This window comes from Pan paniscus, chromosome 12, assembly GCF_029289425.2.
Source record: "Pan paniscus chromosome 12, NHGRI_mPanPan1-v2.0_pri, whole genome shotgun sequence".
Lineage (NCBI taxonomy): Eukaryota > Metazoa > Chordata > Mammalia > Primates > Hominidae > Pan > Pan paniscus.
This window is the reverse complement of record NC_073261.2, coordinates 20111364-20138324: the sequence shown is the minus strand read 5'-3', so window position 1 is coordinate 20138324 and position 26961 is coordinate 20111364. Positions and strand designations below refer to the sequence as shown.

Sequence of the window (26961 nt, the reverse complement as noted above, 5' to 3'; positions counted from 1 at the left end):
TAGCACACTTAAACACCAATGAAAGTCAAGTCAAGAGCAAAATCAGGAATGCAATCACATTCAAAATTGCCACAGAATAATAAAATACCTTGGAATACATCTAACCAGGCAGGTGAAATATCTCTACAAGCAGAACTACAAAACACTATCCAAAGAAATAAGAGATGACAGAAACAAATGGAAAAACATTCCATGCCCAGGAATAGTAAGAATCAATATTGTTAAATAGCCATACTGCCCAAACAATTTATAGATTGAATGCTATTCTTCTTAAACTATCAACAGCATTCTTTACAGAACTAGAAAAAACTATTTTAAAATTCATATGCAACCAAAAAAAAAAAAAAAGCCCAAATAGCCAGGGCAATCCTAAGCAAAAATAACAAAACTAGAGGCATCAGGCCTGGCATGGTGGCTCACACCTGTAATCCCAGCACTTTGGGAGGCCTAGACGGGCGGATCATGAGGTCAGGAGATTGAGACCATCCTGGCTAACACGGTGAAACCCTGTCTCTACTAAAAATACAAAAAAATTAGCCAGGCGCAGTGGTGGGCGCCTGTAGTCCCAGCTGCTCGGGAGGCTGAGGCAGGAGAATGGCATGAACCCGGGAGGTGGAGCTTGCAGTGAGCAGAGATCATGCCACTGCGCTCCAGCCTGGGCAATGGAGTGAGACTCCGCAAAAAAAAAAAAAAAAAGCTGGAGGCATCATGCTACCAGACTTCAAACTGTACTGCAGGGCTATAGTAACCAAAACAGCATGGTACTGGTACAAAAACAGACACATAGACCAATGGAACAGAATAGAGAACTCATAAATAAGACTGATATCTACAACTATTTGATCTTCTACAAACCTGACACATACAAGCAATGGGGAAAGGACTCTCTATTCAATAAATGGTGCTAGGGTAACTGGCTAGCCACATGCAGAAGATTGAAACTATACCCTTTCCTTTCACCATATACAAAAATTAACTCAAGGTGAATTAAACACTTAAAATGTAAAACCAAAGTTAAAAAAAAAAAAACTCTGGAAGACAACCTAAGCAATACCATTCTGGACACAGGAACTGGCAAAGATTTCGTGATGAAGACATGAAAAGCAATTGCAACAAAAGCAAAAATTGACAAATAGGATCTAATTATACTACAGTGCTTCTGCATAGCAAAATAAACTATCAACAGAGTGAACAGACAACCTACTGAGTAGTGGGGGATTTTTTTTTTGCAAACCTTGCGTCTGACAAAGGCCTAATATCCAGCATCCATAAAGAACTTAGACAAGTTTACAAGAAAAAAAAAACCCCATTAAAAAGTGGGCAAAGGGCATGAACAGACACTTTCCAAAGAAGACATACACGCAGCCAACAAGCATATAAAAGAAAATTCTGTATGCTGTAAAATTATTCTCCAAAGTGAAGGAAAAATAGAATCTTTCTTGACAAACAAAAATTGAGGGAATTTATTGTCAGTAGACCTGCCTTGCAAATAATGTTAAAAGACATTCTTTAGAGAGAAGAAATGTGAAATAGGTCAGAAATTCTGATATAGATAAAGGAAGAACATTATAGAAGGAATAAGTGAAGGTAAAATAAAAAGTCATTTTTTCTTATTCTTAATTGATATAACATAAAACATTATGACCAAAAGATAGTAGCAACAACATATTTGATAGTTATAGCTTATGTATAAGTGAAATGAATGACAGCAACGACACAAGACATGGGAGGAAAAATTAAGAATAGCTTGTTATCATATGTTACTTAACTTATCCGTGAAGCAGTATACTGTTATTTCAAAGTGGACCTGGATTAGATGTTGTATATTACAAACTCTACAGCAACCACTCAAAAAAATAAAAAGAGAAGCATAATTGGTGTTCTAAGAAAGGAGATAAAATGAAATCATATAAAATGAATTAAATGTTCAATTAAAATCACATATGACAGAAAAAGAGCAGAAGACAAGAACAATGAATAGAAAACAGTAACAAATATTGTAGATATTAATCCAATTATATCAATAATCACTTTAAAATTCAACCATGTAAATACAGTAATTAAAAGGCAGAGATTGTCGAAGTGGATTTAAAAATAAGACTCAATTATCAATTGTCTATAAGAAATTTACTTTAAATATAAAGACACATATATACTAAATGTAAAGAGATGGAGAATGACTCCAAGCATATCACATTGTGCAAAAGGGGAAATTACGCAGACGGTAGAAAGACCAGTGGTTGCCAGAGGTTAGGGAAGGAGAGGAAAGAATAGGCAGAGCACAGAGGCTTTTTAGGGTAGTGGAACTACCCTGTATGATACTAGGCAGGTGAATATATCTCATTCTACTTTTGTCACAAGCCAAAGAATGTGCAAAACTGGAAGCATATCTTAAGCTAAACTATGGACTTCGAGTGATAATGATGTGTCAATACAGATTCAGCAATTGGAACAAGTGTACTACTTTGGTGCAGAGATACTGATAGTGGGGGATGCATGGGTGTGTCAGGGAAAGGGGCATTGAAATATCTCTGTACTCTCTGCTCTATTTTGCTGTAAATCTAAAACAACTCTAAAAGCTGAAGAATATTTTTAAATTAAAAAAATAAAACCTGCCAAAAATATTTGACAGACCAGATACAATTAGTTAGATAATCTGCCAAGATAAAAATATCGATTATGTTTTTACAAAGGTATTCATTTTCCTCCAAATATCTCTCCATCGGGATCCATTAAGGTCTTTGAGGCTATTGCCTAAAGCCAGGGGGAAAGAGGTGATTGGCTTGGCATTTTAACTCTGCTCGTTTTCTCAAATGGATATCAAATATAGCAACTGATAAGACATGTGGGGATAGATGTTATGCCACCTCTTCCTTATGAATGCCTGGTAAAAGAGTTTGCTATGCCATAGGTTGCTTTGCAAACCAGTTCTTTCTGCAGCTCCTACATCCAGCTGACAAAGGTCTTTCACAGTCGGGGATGGGAGTTTCAAAGCTGACTCTATGGAATTCAGAGGATGAGTCCGCATGGGGTAAAGAGTGTCTGAACCTACACAGAGTAGGGCCTCGACAAGTTCTGTGGAATTACAAAATGCTACCCAACCTGAAAATATAATTTGATATGCAAATAAATAAGTTTGCAAATTCTACTGAGAATCTTGATGAGCAATAAAAGGAACTGTTAATGCTGGTGGGAAAATCCTGGGTGCCTACACCATTTCCTAATGAAACTTGAAGATTTGACCATTCTGTCCATTTCCATCCTTGTTTGAGTGGTGTATAAGTGTTTTACCCCACATTCAGTTCTACCAAAATTAACTGTGAGCCATCGTGTTGCTACATTGTGTTTATCCAATTTGTGAATAAGTAAAAGGGAGTAATATGACCAAAAACATCAAGATACAGACCCAAAATGGAAACATTTTAAATGTTAAAATAGTACCTTACGTCTACTCCACATTTCTACCTTGAACAATTACCATGTTGATGGGTTAACTTTTATAAACCGTTAGAATCCTACTAAGATGCCTGTTAGAATTTTATTTTCACTGTTACTTAATTCATGAGGAAAATGTCCTTATGTACATTAATAGACTAAATCCTGACATTAAGAACTCTGAAGTAGAGCAACAGCATATCTATACAAAGATTTCTAATTTTATATTATCTTTGTTCCATACACTTACTGTTACTTTACTTGGAATAGTCACATTTCTTCATCAGCGTCATTGTCCATAGGTTTCCAAATTAAATGCAATTACTTAAAAGGAATCAATAACACAGCTAAGACAGCTCAGACCCTGGGTGGTTCCTAAAATAAGCTTCGATCTTTTTTACCAGAACAATGTCTAGTCAAGTTTGAAGAATATTTTAAGAGGCCCTAAATCAGATTAAGTGCTGGCTTTCAGGTCTTGATATCTCGGAATGCTGCCAGATAGCAATCTCTGCGATTGAGTCATTTTACATTAGGAGAGCTTGTTCTGATGATGCCCAAATGACTCATGGCTTCTAATTCTCTTAAAGAGAGCCATGAGACCTGCAATGTTAATTACATTATGGGACCGAGTGGAGGAGGACCATTTCTTTAATGGAAATGGATCCAAATTATGCATCTCAGGCTCCTGTGTGCAGAGTATTTTGGAGTACAGGCTTGTTCTAACAAGGAAGGCATTTTAGTCTCATGGCACCAGAGTTGTTACAGTTTCTACTTTGCAAATATATCTTTAATGAATGAAATACTAATTAGTATGACCAGAGTAATTAGAACATGTGGAATTTGGCCTCCTCTAGCCTAGGATGCCAGGAAACAACTGTATTGGGCAGCAGCTCCTGGGTGCTTGCATGGTGTACTGAGTGCAGAATTCATTCTGAAAGGACAGTTTTATAGGAAATAGCCATTTACCCTGAGTATGAATGATGGGTCTGGTACCCAGCTTGCTCCAGACAATATTTGTTTGATGGAAGGAGATTTTGTTATGCCTTAACCATAAAGACACTACCTACATTAATCAAGAACTATTTGAATTTTGTGTTTTTAAAAGAATGAATCAAAGGAGTTTTATTTCATGAGCTTTGTCTGGAAATACTGAGCTTTATCCACAAGAAAATCTCTTCCACCTCTCATTTCATACATCTGCTTTGGTGGTTCACACTGAAACAAAGGAATCAAATTATATCAATTCAAAATCCATATTCCTTAGCTGCTGTGTAGGTTGTACACTTACCCAGAGCATACCTGGATTATGGGTTATCAAATGCTTTGAGAGGGTTTTAGCTTTGTAAAGGCTATATAGAATGTATTAAGTTTAGTTCTGTTAAATAATGAGAACAACCTTATCCGCCACTCTGAGTTTTAGGAGCAACTTGAGACAGAAGACAAAATGAAAAGGTACTAATTCATTAATTTGCAACCTTATAAGTCAAAAGACTACCTTTCCCTAGATACAAAGTTGTAAAACCAAACAGACGAGCTGGGATTAGCTGACCTTATAGCCGGGAAGAAAAGGCCCCAACATGTCTGACCCTCTAAGTAACACAGACAAAGGGAGGATCCTACAGAGATAGTTTTCCTGAAGACCAGGAGAGATGAGCTACTCAGGCACAGAAAAGCCATGCCTCCGAGACACATAGATAAAGGAGAGAAGCCGAGAGAAGCCTCTCTTGAGTCTGCTGTCTCAGATTCCACTTTGGGAGGCTTGTATTTGTTTTGTTTCATATAATTTAAACTACACAAATAGTTAAAGAAAACATTCAAATAACAGAGTTAAAATGAAAATTCTCCTTCATTGTCCTCTCCCATATTCCAGGAACCTCCCCAGAGATGACTATTGACTATTATATGGTAAACAATAATTAAGTTCATTTCTTTTTTATGTTTTGCTGACTTTCAGGTATATACACATTTTGTTGTTATGAAAGCATATTCATAAACGTAGATTATATATGGGTGTCTATATATGCATTATAAATATATACACACACATAAATATGTTTATTAGTTTGCTTTATTGTAACTTGTTCAAATATATGGTACACGGATCTCCACTTGTACTCCTGCCCTGCAAAAGGGTTGGGCCTGCCTAGTCATTTCTGACACTAGATTTTGTTTTATTTTGTATATTTATATTTGTATCTCACCTATGTTCAAAAATTTCAGAGGTAATTTACAAAAAAAAAAAACCATATTCATATAGATACAGTGTAGCCAGAGCTGAAGCTATCAGAAATTATATAGTCTGTTTGCCAAAAATATTCACAGTGAAATATTATATAAAAGTATATTAAAATATAAAAAGTTCTAGAAAGTCAAAGAAAATAATTTAAGTAAGTTAACAACTTTTAACTTTGTTGCAGTGCTTGCTGTTACACTGAGCCCAAACAGAAGCAGTAATGAGTTTCTTCTTAATGGAAAGTGGGAAACACAAATTCCTTAAGCAAAATTCTAAAATGATATTCTCATGTGGAAGTCTACAGTAGCATTTTTATAGCAAATGTAATAGTGAATTACGTATGACTTTTATTTTTGGTGTAGTCTTACAATAAGAGTTGAAATAAATTAAAATGCAGGTTATGAAAATGATTCTGTTATCCAGGCAGTGACCTGGTTATTTAATGTGTATTAGAGAAAGCCAAGAGTTTGCCATCACCCACAAATTTGATGGTAGTTTTCTAAATCTCTGATGAATAGGGCAGGCCATAACCAGGGAACTATTGTTTTTGACTGTTCTTGACTGAGCACAAGCAGATGAAGAACTAGAAATGGCTCAGTGCCTGGTAGATTTCGTTTCCACAGACCTGAATAGGATCAGTTCCTCTTGGCATAAAGGGATATTGGGTGATGCTGTTACTGAATGCTCTTAGCCATTCTGGAAATGTTACTGGCTGGTCTGGAAGTTCCACCAATTTTGCTGTCCTTGCCTTCCTTCTGTAATTTCCCCCAGAGCCCTTGGTCCAAGTCTGAGAACAGAATACTTTTGTATTAAATTTACCTTAATTAAACCAATGTATACACTAAGATAAAAGAGCACCTATTGCCAGCAAATCCATTTAGAGATTTAAAAATATTTACCTCTTACTAAGTATGGCAGGCTCTGCATATTTAGTCAGAATGATAAAATTTTCTCAAAGACTTACAATCAGGGTCAGCTACAGTAGTTTTCATTGTGGGAAATATAATTTAAAATTATTATAAAGGGAGAAAATATAATAAACTCATTATTCTATTCCTGCCCCTTCAAAAACAAAAAACAAAAATCAAAAACCCTTTTTCCAGACTTGGGCTCATCACACAGGCCCCATGTTAATCCCCACATTAGACATTCTGACAAGGTACTCCATCCTCTCTCAGCAGGGTCTATGTGTGCGGCACACTTTGAAATCTTTGATTGAAGTGTTGCCACTTTATAATTTCATTTTTCGTGGATAACAAATACGAGAATTCATTTGGGGATCAAAATAGAACATCTCGATGCTAGACTTTACGTTATCATTGTCGAGCTGTCAAAAGAAAAACTGATGAGATGGCAGATCATCTTGTTAAAAGAGCCTCAATTCAGTGGTTTGGAACTTACAAGCAATTTAGCCACACTGTCTGCAAGCCCATCTAATAGTGGGGCATCATTTGAAACAATACATACATGTTAAATATGGGTTTTATTGATGAAACAAAGTCCATGAGCTCATTAAGTATGGACAGGTTTGGGGTCTCACATAAGTAAGATCACTTTTAATATCAAGTTTGTAAAGATTTAAGAATACTACTGTGCAAGACTATTCCACAATGTAAGGAATGTAAAGATCTTGCATAGGTTGTACTTTACCATTGAAAATAAATATTTGATGTACAACCAGGTACTTCATTATTTCAAATCTATAGTCATTTTAAATACCCTTTAACTCAAAATTTTTACCTTATTGACAGTTATTATAATAAAGTCAATTAAAGATTTCAAAACACATTATATGCATGGGCCACCTTCTCTTTTCATATGCAACAAGAAATAAAATGGGAACCCTCTTTCAAACCAGCAACTGCTCACAATTAATAGTGGTATGAGTAGGTATTTGTATTTCCACTGAGCGTATGTGTATAAATGTTCATTCATTCATCTCACCAACAGTTATTGTGTACAATTTTCTTCTGTGGATGTAAGCAAAGTTCATTAGGCTGATGGAGGGCAACTAATTTTTGCATTAGGTCACACTTAGCTCCCAGATCCCTCACGTCTCTCCTTTCTACTTCTCTGCCTTCTGAACACACTCCATCTCCCAGCTCCTGGGTTTTTTTTACACTCCTCCATGTGGGAAAAGGGAGCATTTATGATTCTCAAGAAACTGTGATTTAAAGTTTTTAATCACTTTTTATGATATTGTACTTCTTTAAAAGACTATAGAAAAGGACCTCAAAAGAATAAAAAGTTTGATGGTAAAATTTCAGGTCATGAAATATTTCTCCTTGAACTAGAAATTGTCTGAATCTTTTCCAGTAATTCTTAAAATCACTTGTGCAAAAATCACTTGTCCTTTATTCTTTCAATATGGTCCATTTTGTTAACCTAACCATAAACCAGTCTCACTATTTACATACACGGTGTTTGAAGAATCCCAACATCTTATTCTCCACTGAGCTTGGGATCAGTTGAGAGATATAAATGAGTGTTGGACAGAGTTTATTGTTGATCAAACCTGGAACAGAAGATTTGTTTTAGATGTGCAGCTGCAATGGACCAAAATAAACATATGTCCCCAAACTACAGGCAAAGCAAGAAGGTAGACCAACCATTCTGCAGGCAGACTGACTCAGAGAGAAAAGAGGCAGCCAGGACAACATTCTCAGCTGCTTGTCCTAAATTCATCAAGGGAAAAAGTCATTCTGCCCACCAGGGAGAGTAAGTAGAGTGGGCACAGAGGGCAGGAGCTTAGTCTAGCTCATGAGATCAATGAGCAAAATGGAAGAAATGTTACATTTAATGAGCACTTACTGAGAGCCTGAAATACAGTTCCAAACTTTATCTTGAGTATCTTGCTCTATTTTTGTTAAAGTCCCATGAAATAGGTATTATCCTCTATTACACTTTAGGAAAGAGAATCTCAGAGATATGGTAACTTGCCCAAGTAGCAGAGCTAGGATTCAAACTCAGATTTCTCTTAATCAAAAGCCAGAATACTGCCTATCTCCATGCATTGCTTTCCAGTACCTTATCAAGAAAAAAAAATTTCCTCCCTCAAGATGTGCTCATATTTTAAGTGGATAAAATATGTATGTATATTATTTTCAGTATTGCATTAGTGACAGCTGTAGATTGTTTTCAAATCAAAAATCTTGAAATGAACTCTATCAAGAAAAGAAGAAGCAGAACATCTACATGGGCATTCAGTTCCTACTCGATCTGTTGGTGGTCATGCCTCTCAACATCTGCCTTCAATAGCAGCAGAAAGTAATCACCATAAGATCACTATGCTTTCTCAGTTGGCTGTATCAAATATCTATAATTGCTCTTTAGTTAGATAAAAGTTACCAAGAACAAATAGAAACATTACTGTTATGCCTCATTTGTAAATTAAATACATATGTATTTTAGAAGACACTGAGTTATTTTAAATTATAGATATATATGAAGTGTACACCAGTGGGCCTCTCATCCTTAGGATCACAAAAATAAATCTCAAAATTCAGAGGTATAAAGCCTGGAAAAAAAAGTATCTTTCAGTTTAGGCTTATTAAATGATATGCCTAAGTATTATCACCAGTTGATATCAATTATATTTCAAAATTAAAATTATGATGAATTGGGTAGTTCAAATTCACTCTAATTTTTTATAATAATGTTTATTTTCCTTCAGTAAGTCTTTGTGAGGCCCCGAGCCTCACAGATCTGCACTGTGGCATCTCAACTAAATCTGTTCTTATATCCTTCCACTGGGAAACACTTAATAGATAAACTGGTCTCTTTAAGAAAGAAAGCTTGATGGAAAGACGTTCAAGAAAGTTGTAAAAGCTGATGAAATATCAAACAACACAATTTTTAAATTACTCTTCAAACATAGTGATGAATTGAACAAGGGATGAGATACTAACTAGACTAAGTAAGCTAGAAACATGTACAACAGCAATCTGGCTTCTGGGGTGTCCCTAACTAACTTAAAGGAGAACAATATCAAAGATACAAGCCAACAGTCATGCTCAGTCTGATTTCTCTACGTTGGCCAGAAGTAAAAATTCTAGCCAAGATTAAAATGCTAGCCAAATAGCTATCACAAGATTACAGGCAACAGAAGATCAGATTCTGAGACCAAAAAGGCTTGGGATCAAAGCCTGATTTCACCTTGGATTTTCCAATTATAAAATTAGGAAATTAACAAGTACCTTCACTGGGCTGCTTGGACTTGCAGGAGTTCATATACATGTCAAGTACAATGCTGAGACACTGAAAATATTCCTTTCCCTCTCCTCTTCCTAAAGACGCATATCTCATTTCATTCTTTTTTTTTTTTCTTTTGAGATGGAGTCTCACTCTGTCACCCAGGCTGAAGTGCAGTGGCACGATCTCAGCTCACTGCAAGCTCCACCTCTTGGGTTCAAGTGATTCTCCTGCCTCAGCCTCCCGAATAGCTGGGATTACAGGTGCCTGCCACTATACCCGGTTAATTTTTGTATTTTTAGCAGAGATGAGGTTTCACCATGTTGGCCAGGCTGGTATCGAACTCCTGACCTGAGGTGATTTGCCCACCTCGGCCTCTCAAAGTGCTGGGATTACAGGCATGAACCACTGTACCTGGCCTCATTTCATTCTAACAATAACTCTATTAAGTAGATACTCTAGTGATGCCCAGATGAGAAAACTGAGGCACAGAGATTTGTCCCGTTCACAGACAGAAGTTGTGCTGGAACTGGGAGTGCTGCCTCTACTCTGAGTGGGGGATATGACAACTTTTCTTACAACAAAAGGACAAGCCAATACTTAGCACATCAGACATTGATACTAGTTGAGTTCATTAATTAACAAAGTATTCTTACCAAAGCATCTACATTTATTTAGCTTTTGAACTTTAAGCTTATATTTGTCACATAGAGAAGATAATGTACCATATTTCCATAAAAAGGTAGCATCAGTTTAACGCTCCATCGACTAGATCTCTACTCTTTTCACGTTCTATTCTCTGTTGTTCTCCAGCACCCAGCAGAGTAACAAGACTGGCCTGATTGTCCAGGGGCTGGAGCCGGGGCTGGAGCCAGGGCTGGTTCTGGTGGGTTAAGATGGAGCATTCCTGGTCAAGGCAGAAGACACCTATAGCCAAATGGATGGACAGAACTTAGGCCTGCAGGAGAAGGCTAAGGCTTTTGAGAGAGCACAGACAACCACCAAAGAAGAGTGAGTGGCTCTGGACCAAGAGCTGACAGCAAGGTAGAGATGAGGAAGGTGGAATGTGGGCACAAGAGGAGGGGGAGGGGCTGTAGGCTGCCCAGAGTGCTTTCCTTGAACACCAGCTGATCTTTGAGATGCAAATGTGCAAGCCTAATATTTCTTGATACATAATTGAGACATTTTGACTTAGGGTCAATTCATGTCATAATTGAGGCATTTTGACTTAGGTTTCAGAATATCTGAAAGGTGGAAATGATTTGTGCTTAGAACTGGTCTTTCCATCTGACATGCAGAGTCTAACACGGAGCCAGCTCCCAACTGGAATCAAACCCAGAAGTAAAGAACCAGCCTCTGTCAGTCTGATCTCCTAAGCCCAAATCTATGAAGTGTTTATAAGTGCGACCCCCTTCCAACCCCTTCAAAATGTATGTTTTCATGTCTAAGAAAAAAGATTTGATTAAAAACTAAGGAGCTGCACGTGGTGGCTCATGCCTGTAATCCCAGCACTTTGGGAGGCTGAGATGGGTGAATAGCTTGAACCCAGGAATTTGAGACCAGCCTTGGCAGCATGGCGAAACTCTGTCTCTATAAACAATGCAAAAAAAAAAAAAAAAAAAAAGCCGGGTGTGGTGGTGCAGGCCTGTAGTCCCAGCTACTCAGGGGGCTGAGGCAGGAGGATTGCTTGAGACTGGGAGGCAAAGGGTGCAGTGAGCAGAGATTGAGGTGTTATACTCCAGCCTCAGCAACAGAGGGAGAGTGTCTCAAAAAAAAAAAAGAAAAGAAAAGAAAGAAAAAGAAAAAAGAAACTAAGGTAATGGTAATGTATTATGTTTATGCAGATATATAAACATAATTTTATACATAATTTTATATTAAGATCTCAAGGTCCTAATGCTCCCTCGTCTCTCCCTGCCTGGTGAGTACAGAAGACAATGACTCAAATAATGAATAGGAAGGCACATACCAGAAGGTCCCTGTGAATCTGTGGTGACCCATGGCCTTCATCAAGGGTATTCTTTTCTAGGAGAGCTTGGCTTTCATCAAGTATGTAGTCAGTAAGAAAACCAAGAGTCTGTTATAAAACTAAAGCTGTCCTGGAAGAAGCTGAGATACTTTAAACAGTGTCTGGATCTGACAGATAATACTGGCTATCAATTATTGAACAATTAAGTTCATGCTAGATATCATTCATTATATGCAGACATACACACACCCACACATGCGCATGCATGCACATACACACGTACACATACATGCATGCGCATACCCACGTATACACACACATACACACATTATCACACTTATCACATTATCATATTCACTCCTTAAAGTAATCCTATCAAACTGAGGATATTATTTTCTCAATTCTGATTGATGAAATTGAGCTTCAGAAATGTTGAACAATACACCAAAATATGCACAACTGGTGGATCTATGCTTTAAAGCCAGACTTCCAAAGTTGATCCTTTTAACTCTTGTGCTATACTGCATCTAGGCAAAATGCCCACCTTTGGGACTGTTTCAGAGTGTCTGTTGTTTTCAGTTCCTTCAAACTAATAAGAACCAGCCTGAGCCCAGGTCCCTGTCAACCCCAGATGTTTCCCTTTCAGTCCCAAATCTGTCCCTGGAGGAGGTAAGCTCCTCAAATCTGGTTACATAGGAATGTGCAAGCCCAACCTGTATCTATTCTCAGTCTTTTTCATATTTATCAACAACATAAATTTTTTCTTAATATACGGCTGGGAGACCTACAGCAACTCAGCACTGAAGCAGTTAAGTTTATTATGTTACATCTAAGAGGAGTCCTGAAAACTTACTCTTGGCTTTTTCCCTTTTCTTTTTTCTTTAGTCAACCCCTGTAATCAATCACCAGTAGATCATGATACTGGCCACAAAGCAAACACATCACAGTTGCAGTTGCTATTTCCATTGACTGAACATAAAGCCTGTGAGGCACAGCATCCGGTGGAGGGCCAGGGATTCAGCATGGCTTAGCATTGCAGGCACCCTTTCCTGTGGGCTCTAAGGAAAGCAAGCTGTCTTTCCTGGCACCTCTTATTTTGTCCTATAGGAACATTGCAGGGTTGAAAATTTGAAATAATCCAGCTAATGCAAAATATTCCCTCTGCCCCCCCACTGAGCCTACTCTGAATTTGTGCCAAAATAGCTATTAGTGGTGATTGAAAGTATGAGATGGCCGAGATGACATTCTCTCAGGAACAAAGAGAGAAGCACCTTTCCACCCTGGGCTCATCAGCGCTAATGAAAGATCAGCAAAAAGCCCAGCCAGGAGTAGGATAAAGAACCAGGAGACAGACAGCTCAAGAACATTTCTTCTGATTAATTCATCAGTTGCATGTGATATGAAAGAATCAAGCAGAGTATTGTTTTCTTCACGTTGCTTTTTTGATGAGGGGCCAGAGGGAAAAAAAGCAAAATTCGAATTTCATCTATTGCAAATAGACGTCATCTTATTCTAAAGCAAAGTCAGTTAAAGCTATTGTCACCTACACATGACAGATTCTAGATTATAAGTGGAAATCTCTGCCTAGAGCTACAGAACACAGGTAAGAATTGTGCCAAAATGGTGTTGCCTTGGCTTATCCTAGGAGCATCTAGACTCCCTGCAGCCATGGAGTTATAACCTGAAGCAGGTAGAGAAAGATACACCCAGTATTTCCTCCTCGCTTTATTTAGGTCCTGAATCAGCAATCAGATTGAAATCTTGGCTCGTCTTCCTGGAAAAATCTATCTAATTCTGGGAAAAGGGTTAATATCAGGCCTGGAATGGTCTGTCTTTTTATAGGAATGCCTGAAAACAAAGCTAAGAAAAATATGGAATGCGTGCCTGCCTGGTTTGTTGTGAACATTTTTTTTTCCTGTAGGATGGCACCTGAGCTTGGGAAGCTGTGAGTTGGCAAGTGAGCACTGGGCCTGTGATATAGAATTGGATAAATATGGTGGAAGTCTTAGCTTCTCTCTGTCAGCTTGGCAAGCACACCTTGGCTCTCATTTGCAGCAAGTATACTTGCTCCTTATGGGAGAGGGCATTTGAAATCCTGATTACTTGGTAGCTATTGTGCTATGAGACAAGATGCAGTGTGGACAGTGTTTCCTACTGTATGTTCCTGTAAGGCTCAGTATGTGCCGTATTAGATTGAAGCCGACTGGATCTTGTGAGTTTGGTTGCCAGTTAGGTTGAACCCTCCTTACTCACTGCAATGCTGGTGTCCAACTTTCCCTTGATCCTGGCAGCCTTTGAGGGACCTAGGTGAGCTCTATTAATTCCATTTGTCATTTTAATTAAGTTTATACCCAGGTAGGATGATTTTTAAAAGTCAAATTATGATACTGGGTTTAAGATAAAATTCTGTGTCTACACAAACTCACATACACAAATGTAGGGAAAGTGTTCCCCTCCTAACCTTAACCAACTTCCTTGAATATTTTAAAATTAACTTTTGGAGGATAAACCTAATTTCCTGTTTTAATGAATATATTGACTTAGAAATCCAAGACAAACTTGATGTTCCAATTAGTGTTGAAATAGCTTTATTTTCCCATTTCAGCCAAAGGGAAAGGCAGCCAAACGGGTTTAGGACTTTTATATTGAGTCAGGTCCTCAGTCAAATGTTCTCAATCAGATAATGTCACAAGGAACAGCCACATAAGACCCACTTTTTATTAATAGCAAGTTCTGACTATGTCATCTTGAACATTTTTACATTGTTACTAGATGCATTAATTCTGAGACTAATAAGACATTTCTTAAATCACAATTAGCATGACTGATGTTCATGGAAGTTATGGATACCCCTGGCTAAAGGAAGTAGTCCTAACCTCAGAATATTTAGTAGCTTCTCCAAAGAGATGGAGCCCAAAGGTCCAGCTAAGATGTCACTTAGTATTATCTGACATTGCTACACAAGGTTCTCATCCCATGGGCTTCATAAAACTATAGTAACCCTCAAAATGTGGCTTGAGCATATCAGCAATTATTCAAGAAAAAAATCGAAGTGTTTTAACTATCTGTAGTATCAAAGAACAAAGGAACTTACTAAGAAATCACTGCACACCTCAAATCCATTATCCGCCTATGGGTCGATGGGTCCAGGAGCCACTGCTGCTACCAACAGAGAATAATGGCTTCCCTTTCTCTTTAATCTTCCAAATACCATTCAACTGCTTCTTACTAGTGAAAACGTAGGCCGGAAATGTCAAAAGAATATGTAAAATACAGGTTTCAGGTTTCTAGCCATTAGGATACAAATTAGAGTTTAAAGGATTTGAGATGGTATTAAGTATCAATAGACAATATCTAGCATACTCAGAAGAAAAGACAAACCACAGCAGAAGATGCAAAAAGGATGCCAAGGAGTATTCACCTATACTATATCAATGAAAAGTAAGAATCCACAGAGAGCTGACAATTATGACATCAACAAGATGATCATAATTAGCATGGCAACTAGGTAAGCAAATAAAAGAAATATAATAATGTAAGAAAGAAAAAAGGAAGGAAAGAAGGAGACAGAGAGGGAGAAAGGTAAAAGAAGTTAGGAACTAAGAAGAACTCATTCTGGAAGAAAACATTACCCATGGAATGTAATAAAACCTACCAATACTTTAAGATATAGCAGAATTTAAGAATGCAGATTCAAAATCTAGGTGATAAAAATATAAGAAGAAAAAATTCAGAACGAAGAAAGCAAGTTGAAAATTAAAAGACAATTAGATATTTAATTATCATATTAAGGGAAAAACAAGGACTAAATAAACTTGCTAAGAATCAAATTATTGGAATAAATTGATTAAATTATTGGATAAGAATCAAATTATTCCAATAATTTGATAATTCTCCTGAATTCCAATAAGAGTAAAAGGAGAAGAAACATTTAAAGAAATTAGGTAAAATATGAAAGAGAAATGAAAGATTTTAGGTCTGGAGAAAATAACAAATCTTGGTTTTTCATCTGTTCACTCGTTTTCCCTCTCAAAACATGACACCAACAAGAACGACAGATTAATCTACAGAAGGCTCATGCCTTCAGCATTCCTAGGAGAGTGAGAAAATGCAACTATGGTCATGTGGAAAGCACAACTTATAAATGATGAACTTGGATATTAACTGAAAATATTTTCATCCAAAGCATTGAAGGTACAGCGTGGTTTCTTTTTGCTTCTTATATAGTAAAATATTAGGAGAAAAAAAATTGAGGGGAAAACTGTTAAGCTGCAAGGAAGCAGAAGTAGATAGATGGGCCATTTTTAGACATTCCAAATATCAAAAGTCCTTAAAATGAGGAAATTTACTCTCAGGAAAGCATGCCCTGGAGAGAAAGCCAAAGGTATGGCTAAACAGCTTGGTGTGTCAGAAGAATGAAAAGGTCAGAGTATTTGACACAAAGAGGATTCTTTGAAAACATTGGCATGTTATTTATGGATCCTCTCAGTCATCTAAGCCAGAAGATAAAAGTAGAGATGGAATTATTCAGGTAAAATCTGTGAAGGAATCTCTTATCTAGTAGGGTGAATCCTGAGACATACACAGGAGACCCACACTGTCCACTGTCCGTCAGATATGATACCAACAGAAACATTGCGAGCTCAAAATGAAAGAGACATAAAGAGTATAACATGGAGGAAGAATGCTGGACAACCAAAATTCTACAGACTGGAAACAGATTGGTTAAACTATTCAGCAGCCAGAATATGCTAACCCTCATGAAATTAAAATGACTCCAAGGACAGAGCCATAAGCCCAAAGAGTGGAGTCATGAACCACAGAGGATTGCTTCCAGTCCTCCAAAGCCAGCACTGTTTACCTGGCTGGATATTAGAATTGCTTGGGGCTGAGAATTCGTTATTTCTTTCTGTTTTCTATCCTTCTGAATAAAAATGTCTGTAATTGTTCTATTATGCCTATCTCACCATTGCATCATAGATGCATATAATTTGTTTTCTAGCTTTATAGGTCTGCAAATGAAGAGAAATTTTGCCCCAAGATGGATTACACACAGAGCCTCACCCATACCAAATGCAGATGATTTAAATGATGAGATTCGGGAGTTTTGAGTTAATGACACTTAAATGAAATTTTTATTTGATGGGTGATGGCATAATGGGTTCAGACTTTTGGGGGACCTTGAAATGGGGTGAATGCACTTTGCATATGGGACAGATGTGAATCTTTGGGAGTCAGAGGGCCAAGCTGGGATGAGCAAAATGATGGCTCTCTCCAATGATGACTGCCTCCTAATCCCCCAGATCCTGTGAATATGTCGATTTACACGGCAAAAAATGCTTTGCTGATATGATTAAATCAAAGACTTTGAGATGGGGAGATTTTCCTGGATTATCAAGGTCTGCCCAATATAGTCACAAAAGTGTTTGTAAGGGAATCAGGAGTGTTAAGATTCAGAAGGAGACTGACAGAGGAAGGAGAGGTCAGAATTCTGTGGGACCATGAGTCAAGGAATGCAGGCAGTCTCTACAAGTATAAAAAGCAAGAAAATGGCATCTTCCTTAGAGCTTCTAGAGAAATGCAGCCCTGCCAACACACTTTAGACTTTTGGACTCCAGAACTCTAAAATAATAAATTTCTGTTGCTTTAAGCCATTAAATTTATGGTAATTTGTCATGACAGAAATAGGAAACTGATGCAGATTTGAATCTTTAGCAGTTAGGGTTGAACCAGGAAAAAAAAAAAAAAAGAAAGAACGAGTAGGAGACATATATAAAGAGATTTATTGCAGGAAGTTGGCTTATACAATGGTGAGGGCTGAGTAGACAAGTCCATACCACAGGCCATCAAGAAGGGCAGCTGAAACTCTCAGGCATGAGCCAAAGCTTCTGTCCACAGGAAGAACAACTATTCCTTCAGGGAAGCCTCAGCTCTGCTTGTAAGTCCTTTCCACTGATTGAATCAAGCCACTAAGATTATTTGGGAGTCTCACTTACTGAAAGTCAACTTTAGTCATATATACAAAAAAAAAAAATACCTCTAGTGTAACACCTAGATTAGTTTTGACTGAATAACCAGGGACTACAGCCTAGCCAAGCTGATGCATGGAACTGACCATCACACCAATGCACCAAAATTAACATCATCCAAAAGTGGACAAATAGACATCAAGTGATTCCAGACAAGAGACTCTGAAAATGACACAACCAACTATACAGTATTCATGGCAAAAAAGCAAAACCTGTATCTAATCCCAAGGATCTATCAAATTCAAAGTGAGAATATTGTTTTAAAAAAATTATTTTTAAAAAATCAATGTTTTAAAAGGCGAAAATAAAAAGGTATGGAAATGTTCCAGATAAAAGAAGGCCAAAGAGACATAATTAAATGCAGCCTCAGTTCCACACAAACCTATACTAGAGGGGGGAAAATGCTTATAAAGGGTAAAATTGGAATGTAAGTGGTAGATTAATTAAAATATGTAAATGTAAAGTTTACTAGCATTGATAACTGTGCTATTTTTAAGTAAGATAATATGACTTTCTTAGGAAATATACCTTGAAGTACTTAGAGATTAAAGCCATGGGTAGGTAAATCATCCTCAAATGGTTCAGAAATAAATTTATCTCTCTCTCTCTCTCCCTCTGTGTGTGTGTGTGTGTGAGTGTGTGTGCACAGAAAGAGACTGGGCTGGAGAGTTCTCAATGATTATTTACACAATAAGTGAACTATCTCAAAAGGCATAACAACTGGTATTTTGGATGATGAAAATTTAGAAAAATCATGGTATTTAAAGGCATGAGGTAAAGACAAGAGATAAAATAAATATGTCATTCATAATTAACATAGATTTAAATTTTCTAGAATTTTTCTAATTAGCACTTTCAGATTCTTTGTGCTATATTTGGTGACCTCTGGGTCTTCCAAGAGTAATTATAACTACAATAATAATAACTAACATTCTAAAATCCACTAGTTTTGACAACATACAAATTGAGTTTGTTATAATCCAATTATGGTGCTACAATTTTGGTTTTATAAAGTATATAAAAATTTAAATGAAAATTCAATGTATGCTTATATGCATAAATTTGACAAATTCTAAGAAAGTCAAATTTCTATCAAAAACTTGAATATTCAGATATTAAAATAACACAATTCTTTCTTTTATGGTGTAAATTATTCTTCCTATTTGATTGATTATTGCAAAATTCATATTTATACCTTACATTATAAATTCAATATATGGCACCTAAATTAGGATAATGACATATCCATGGATAGGGGAACAACTTTCCCTTTGTGCAATGGTTGATTAATAGTAGTTTCTAAAGAAGTATAAGCAGCGTGAGATAAAATAACAAAGCCTGGAGCAAGACAAAAGCAGTATCATCTACCACTATGTTTTCAATTCTACGCCATAGTTTGTTTTTGTCAAACTCAAGCAAGTAGATTTCAACAGTACTGGAGAAAGTCACACTGTCCACTCCACTCAAAACTTTCTTTGCCATAATTATATGTGCATATTTTTATGTCCAACCCCTCAGATTCTCATGGATGTGGACTGTAGTTAGACTCAGAAATGACTTCAGACTCTTCTTGTCATACAACAGGCATAAAAACATCTCTGTTTATCACTTGAGAGTGTTTTTAGAAACAAGAAAATATTTCTGGCATGTTTTTTATGACCTATGATAGTCCATAATTTTTTCCCACTGTTTAGTCCTATAGCCCTGACTTTTTAATAAAAAGTACTGTGGCCATTGGCTCAAAAGCAAAAATGTATGTTCCAATCACTCCAAAATGTCATATAAAATCTAATTTAATCACAAGGATATTGTATCACTTCCCTGTTGCTGCATAACAAGTTATCACAAACTTAGTAGCTTACAACAACATCCGGGACACAAGCTCTAAGGTTTGCACTGCTGAAGAGAAGAAAGATAGGCCAGCTAAGTTATTTCCTCAAACTCTTTCCACTTATACATCAGACAAATCACTCTGTTTTCAGTTCAGAAAAGGACTCAAGAATATTGCACAAGCTCAGACAAAGAAAACTGCTCAAGATAGTATTGCTGGTATGTAGCAAAGAAGAATCTCAAACTTGCTTTTCTCACTTCGGTGCAGTGCTAGTTCCTTTGTGTGGACTACTTCTTTCTTTAGATGTGTGTTTATTTTCTTAATTGAATAAGAAAATGTCTAAGGCAATTCATTATGCAGCATGGAATTACCTAAAGCTTTACCATTAAGGTTACACCATTCATTGGGTTTAAATGAAGAAGAGTTGTCAGATACATCCTAAAATCCATCAGTTACCATGTATCCTGTTATTATTCATTCTCACACAGAGGGATATCCAAAATCCTCTTGGTAAGTAAGGATTTCAATATCTTTCATTGTATAAAATTTTAAATTTATAGCAGGACTAATATTGTACAAGGTGTCTGAGCTCTGAGAGCCAGATCCTTAAATCCAGATAAAGTACTTCGACATCACTAGAGGACAATTACCCAATGCACATTTTTTCTTTTTTTTTTTTTCCCTGAGTAGCAACATCTGCCCAACAAAAGATCATCTCACATATAAGACCTGTAGATGAATGAAAGTTAAACTATTTAGACCAGGTTTTTAAAATGTATGATGCATTGTCATAGTGTATATAAATTTATTCAAATTATTTTATGATATATTCTCATAAAAACAGAATTAAAATCCTAATAAAGATCTTAATGAACAGGGAAGATAAACACATCATGCTGGATATCTAAATTGTAAAAAAAAAAAAAATAGGCAAAACTTTAAAAAATACTTTTTTATTAAGGAAAAATATCAGAATATAAAGTTTCAGGCAGGTAGCATTATTAGCCAGTAGAATCTTTTGCTGCAGGATTAAAGTTTTAAAAGTACATTTATTTGCATTTCATTTTTGTTATTGTATTGTTTAATGCCTGGAAAGAGTCAGGAGCACAATTGTTTGTTTGTTTGTTCAATGGAAAAGTTGAATATTCAGTTGACTCCAGATGGAAAGAGGAAAAAGTATAGATCTTTTGATTTTAGAAATCCTTTTTATATGTTTCGAAATACTAAATCCCAGTTCAGTGGAAGCCATAATCTCCATGTTAAAACTTTTTTTTCTAAAATTAAAAACAGATAAGGAAAAAAAATCAGGGTTTAAGCAACAGATTATATGGAACAGTGACTGGAACCTCTTTTGCAGCTCATTCTACTTAGCAATGGAGACATGACTGGAGCCCACGCATTGTACCATTGTCATCACAGCCTCTGCGCACCACTGCAAATGGGAAATACCAGCAATCTGGATGCATGCATGGCTTTTGGACTTCCCTCCTGTTTTTACAGGACACTTCCATCTCTCTCCTCCCTTCCCCACCTCCACCACTTTATTCATTCTTCTCTTCAGCCCCCCACGCCTTCCCCACAGGACAATTAGGGTTTTGCTTGGGATCAGGCCCTGCAGAGACAGCCCAAGTGCTAAGGATGCACCCACTGACCCCAGCTTTGTCAGAGCACTCTCAAGGGCAGCTCATGGGGGTCAGGGAACTTCTTTGCATTCCAGCACTGCTCTTTGCCATTTGTATGACTTTACCCCTCTATTTACTCTTCTGAACACTGAAAAGATTTAACAGGAGCATCACGCAGGCACCTTCCATTTCTAACAGCTCTAGGTCCAATGCCTCTAAGAACAACAAGACTTGGAAGTGCAAAAGCATAAAGCTAATGATGGTGTTCCCAGGGCCAGATGAATTCTAGGCCTTTGTTATTCCAGAGCAGAAGGAAAAACCCGGAAATAGAAGAAGGGATAGGAGACCTAAGCCACAATCTGGGATAACCATTCCAACAGTTCAGGGTGACTTGGAGAGGATGAAGCAAAAGACGCGAGACAGAGCCGGCAATTAGGCAGTTTGGAAAGTCTAAGAGATTGGCTTCGAAAAAATACTTCTAGTGCAAAGGGGGAAACTAGTGTGAGATGTTGCCAATTTAGATGAAGTGATACACGGAGTTTGAAGTGCCTTGCATTTGTTTACGCATCAAAGAAATGATACCATGTATTTAGCGCCCAGCATTGGTGATGGTCCAGGAACACAGGTGCTTTCATAATAATGCCTCCGCACTCTCTAAGGACTATAACAAAATGCTATGATTTCACAACACAGGGTCCTTTCCTGGCTGAAACATATGCAAATGCATCTGCATTAATATGAATACCAACTAACCAGAACAATGGCTAGAAAGGCATTTTCTAGCTGTTCTGAGCCTCATACTTGACGATACTTTAGGGATGGAAAGGTGGAAGTTATTATTGCAGCATAGTCAGTTCTGATGGGGCTGTGTTGATTTGTGAGTCAGCCCAGCAGGCTATCCTATACAAAGAAAACCTCCTGCCTACCTTTCTGGCACTAGAAGCCTCCAGTAGGCACAACTGTGCTAGAATATAATCACTAATACTTGTGATTCCCTTATTATTTTCAGAACTACATAGAGACCACTTGAGTAGATGTTAAAGAGAAGAAATTACTAGTGACTCCTTGGCATCTATAAATCCAATATAGGAAATTTCAATAATTTAAGCTGTTTTTTTGCAAAACTGTCAAGTTGTGCTACATCAAGTTTAGAAGCCTTAATTCCCTTTCCAAAAGAAAAGAAATATATTTTTCTTGCAATCTACTTACTACAGTGAAGAAAAGAATAAAACTTCCCAATTCCCCACCTCCATTACCTGTCATTCACTCTAGCAATTAGAAATAACACAAATGTTCAGTTATTTCTGTCAACCATTCCCGCCTCTTGAGATGAGCTTGCACACAATTCTCTCTTAAATCAATTTACTTTACATTACAGAGCTGTTTTTCTTGGCACTGTAAAATTCATGGTGGAAGTTTCCTAAATAGCATGTCTTCTCACAAATGCCTTTGGCCGCGTTTGTCATAATAACCTTACTAAACCCAATGGGTGAAAAATAACCTCTACTAAACTCCACATTAACATATGTGCATGCTGGGTAACCATATTGATGTATGGCTCATATGTAACACTTCAGAAAAATAATGCAGCTGTATCTTTCCATAATAAACATCCAGGAATACGGAGAGAATTTCATTTCAATCAGTGTTGCCTTGAAAATCTCCCAAGGAGATGGATAACATGTAACTGAAGACTTTAAATTATTAATTGTTGTCATGGGCTAAAATAAAATGTGAAATCAGGATGAAAGCCCACAGTGAAGCCAAGCTTACAGGGCGTATTACAAAATTATGAAAAACAGAAATACAGCATCAATAATTCAACACTATGGTAGATTAAGTGTGCCATCCATACCAGCAAGAAAAATCACACCCAGTTTCTGGCTTTTAGGATTTTAGGAAAGCAATTTATTCTTTTTTTAATTGGAAAAGACAGCAGGGATATGTCTATCTTCATCTTTCTCCTTTTGCCCTGGAAAGAAAGAGGACAAGGCAGAAGAAGCAGATAATGTACAAGACACTGAGGTGGTCATTTTTATCTTTCAAGAGGGCATTGGCTCTGTTAAAAGTCAGATAGAAAGACAAAAAAGTATAGAAAATTCTGGCTGTCTACCCAGAAATAGAAATAGTCATTTTATCAGAAATAATACAATTGTTTGTGGATATTTATTTATTTATTTATTTATATTAGACAGAGTCTCGCTCTGTCTGTTGCCCAGGCTGGTATGCAATGGCACAATCTCGGCTCACTGAAACCTCTGCCTCCCAGGTTCAAGGGATTCTCCTGCCTCAGCCTCCCAAGTAGCTGGGATTACAGGCATGTGCCACCATGCCATGCTAATTTTGTGTGTGTGTGTGTTTAGTAGAGACGGGATTTTGCCATGCTGCCCAGGCTGGTCTCGAACTACTGAGCTCTGGCAATCTGCCCACCTTGGCCTCCCAAAGTGCTGGGATTACAGGTGTGAGCCACCATGCTTGGCCAGTTTATGGAGCTTTAAAGAGTAGAAGAAAACTGTGAGAAGTGGTTAGCAAGGACCCCTTATGTATTAATACAAATATTAAATATAAATATGAACATAAACATGTCTTCCTAAACATCCAACGCTGCTAGGTACTTATGTTCTTTCCCACTGTCTGATTACACTGTGGGTTGGGACGTGACGTCCTGTAGCAGCAAAGTCGAAAGCAGTGCAGCTTTGGTCTCCTACTAAACCAGCTACTTCTCTACTGAGGGCTTCACCATAATTCCCCCAGCACTAAACAGTGCCAGGGCCCAGAAACCACTTTCTTCCTCCTTCTGTGGACAAAGCCACAGAGAGCAAGCGGGTTAGAGACACAGTGAAAGTAATTTCTTCCACCCACAGCTGGTGCATGCTGGCTGAATATCTGTACACGAGTTTTGTATCTACATGCAGCACAGCTGGGCTCTGGGCCCCTTCTGAACTGACAGTCTTGGTGATCTCACTGCCTTCACTCATCAGCCCTGTTCATGCTGCAAGGTCAGTAGCCTCATGCTCCCTAGAATTAGAAATTCTGCCCTAGCCTCTTCTTGGTTTATATATGCCTCAGACATGTTCTACACCATCTCCAAAATTGTAAACTCATTTTAAGGCAGAATTCTACCAGAGCCACTGGCATTATATTCTCATTAAATGAATGCTGAATACATGGCTACAGCCCCTTCAGAAGGCTTAGATCTATTATCTTATTTTGTTGCAGTGATATGGGAAACTCGAGGGACCACTATCAGAGGGTGATTGGTAGTGGTTTACCCTCTCTGGTTTCAGTTTCTGCCTCTGTAACATGGAGGAGGTAGAACTGGATACTTCCCAGGTCCTTCCTGAGCTATAGTCCTAGTTACTATGCCCAGAGGCATTCTGGAATGATTTGGGTCCCTGTGATGAGAGGCCAGAGAGCCAAGAGCATATTTTTCCAATGGGTTAAAGAAATTCTATATAGTAGATGTATTTCTGTATCCATCCATACAGCACTTACTATGGACCCATGTTCCAAGTACCTAACAAAATTTAACCTACTTATATTTTTATTTGCAGATGCCGAAGATCCAAGGGATGAAAGTAAAAGCCAGAAATCATATCCAGCTGGTTCTCTTTCACCTAAATGGACTTTTAAGGGGTTCAAATTTGAATGACACTGGATAAAATCCAGCCCTCCAGTAGAGCCCATTCCCCACCACCCAGTAATCATTCCCTGCCCGGTTCCTGTGTGTGTGATGAGAAAGTATCTGCTGGGCACCTGGAAAGGAGTAGTGTAGGAGGATCTGACACAGTTTCTTACTAATAACTGGAGTATTTTCTTATTTTGCTTAGTGATATGGGAAATGAAACAATAAGGAGAATAAGGGATGGTGCTGTGGACAGTGACCAGGTCCAGAGACCAGGTTGAGACCAGCTAGGGAGACCAGAGTTTCAACAAAGTATGCTCAGAAGTCATGTGCCTGATCAGTTTCTGTTTTGTACATAATATAATGAAAATATAAGGGACAACAGCTACAAAAAGAGAAGTTCCAATGTCAGCCACAGAACAGAAGTGAAGTCACTGTGAAGGAAATAGTACAGAGTTTATTCAATGCTATAGAAGACATTAAGCATGATGACTTTAAGGAAGGTATGAATATCATTCATGAATGAGGGGATTGGCCAGGAGTGTGTAAATGGCACCCGCCAATGAGGAGGTGGAAGACTGCATACCTTCTATTATGCATTGAAATGGGATGTTACAAAGGGTTATAAAAGAGTGCTGATTTGCAAGAATTAACAGGGAGCTAGGATAGTGCTAACCCTTCTTTTGACCCCTGTAGTTCATGGCAAATAGAAGAAAGAACAACCTTCTAATGAAGAGCTGGTATCAGTCACTTATAACTCAGTATAGACTGTAGAGACTGTATTTCTTCTCTGAAGATATTTGCAAATTAAATTTAAGCCCTCTTTAGACCATGAAAGCTGGTAGGTTGTCTGTTGTGAATGGCAGCAAACCTGAAAGTACGTCACTTGCACAATTCTGGAGACTACCTTCCTGTTGGCCTCCAGAGCACTCTGGCCTCGTTTTCTTCACATCCTTGGAGCCTTTCCTGCTCACTCTATTTTGGATAATTCTCTTCTTTCTCCCACAGCCGAATGTTGGGCTTTTCCAGAGATTTGCCACAGCTTTGTTGTCAGTAGCCCAGTACAGGTTTTTGTCTTTGCAGTGCAAAAGAATTTGAAAGTGAGACTACAGTGAAAGTACAGAAGCTTTAATGTGGAGCAAAAGCAAGCATACACTCAGGAGTATGTGCATGTGTGCTCAAAAGAATGAGATATGCACAACATGGTCAGAGCTCAAATACTATATGGGTAAGCATAATGAAGTCACAGAGTATTCTATAATAAGGGGAAGGATTTTCTGGGAAATGGGTAGGCAATTCCCAGAATCGGGGGGTGCCACCCTTTTCTTGATTAAATATGGTAAATCTGGTCATGGCATCAGGTGCATGATAAAAGTGAGAGGCTTCCTCATGGAAATTTTATGGTAATAGTGTCATACATTTTCTGATAAAAGGGTCAGCAGTAGATCAAGATTTTGGCCGTTTTTAATTTAACCAGTTGTGGTCAGTTTCATCTTTGCTACAATCTTACTTGTGCCTAAAGCACGATGACAGCAATCTCTCTACATTGTTACAACCTGTTGTAACAGTTCCTTTCTACTAGAGGGAAGGTCCCTGTGCTAACCAGTTTGGCCCAGTTTGTTTTGCTTTTAGCCACCTGTAAGTAATTATGCCTGTTCCCCCCGCTAACTGCTTGCCACAGCTTTCTATTCCTACTCCAGCCTGGGTGGTATCATCTATTCCTGTGGCTTCACTCATGTGCCAATGACATCCAGAGGCATCTATGATCCATAGTTCTCCAGACCCATGTGTCCAGCATCACCATATAAATTCTTAATTTTGTATTTTTTTTTTTTCTGGAGGATACATCCCCAAAGTTATAGAAACTTCTGAGCCCACAAAACCTGAATCAACTCTTTCTCTCCTTAGTGCTGGTCTCCCTCCCATGCAGCAAATCACTCCTTCCTATTAATCTTATTCCCCAAATATCTCTCAAATACAAGAGGAATTCATCCCTGTGGCTACTGCTGTATGTCAGGCTCTCATA

At 37.8% G+C, this 26961-nt stretch overlaps 1 long non-coding RNA gene across 4 annotated transcripts in view; it reads left to right on the top strand.

Annotated features, from left to right (window-relative positions):
* LOC117978972 (uncharacterized) overlaps positions 1-26961 on the top strand; it is a 141002-nt gene that overhangs the window by 54642 nt on the left and 59399 nt on the right. For 3 of the 4 annotated variants that reach the window (XR_004669593.3, XR_008624292.2, XR_008624290.2), the window contains exon 2: positions 26019-26163. The exons of the other annotated variant lie outside the window; for it this stretch is intronic. This is a non-coding gene — a long non-coding RNA (uncharacterized LOC117978972). The remainder of the gene's footprint in view (positions 1-26018; positions 26164-26961) is intronic. 4 annotated transcript variants of the gene reach the window in all.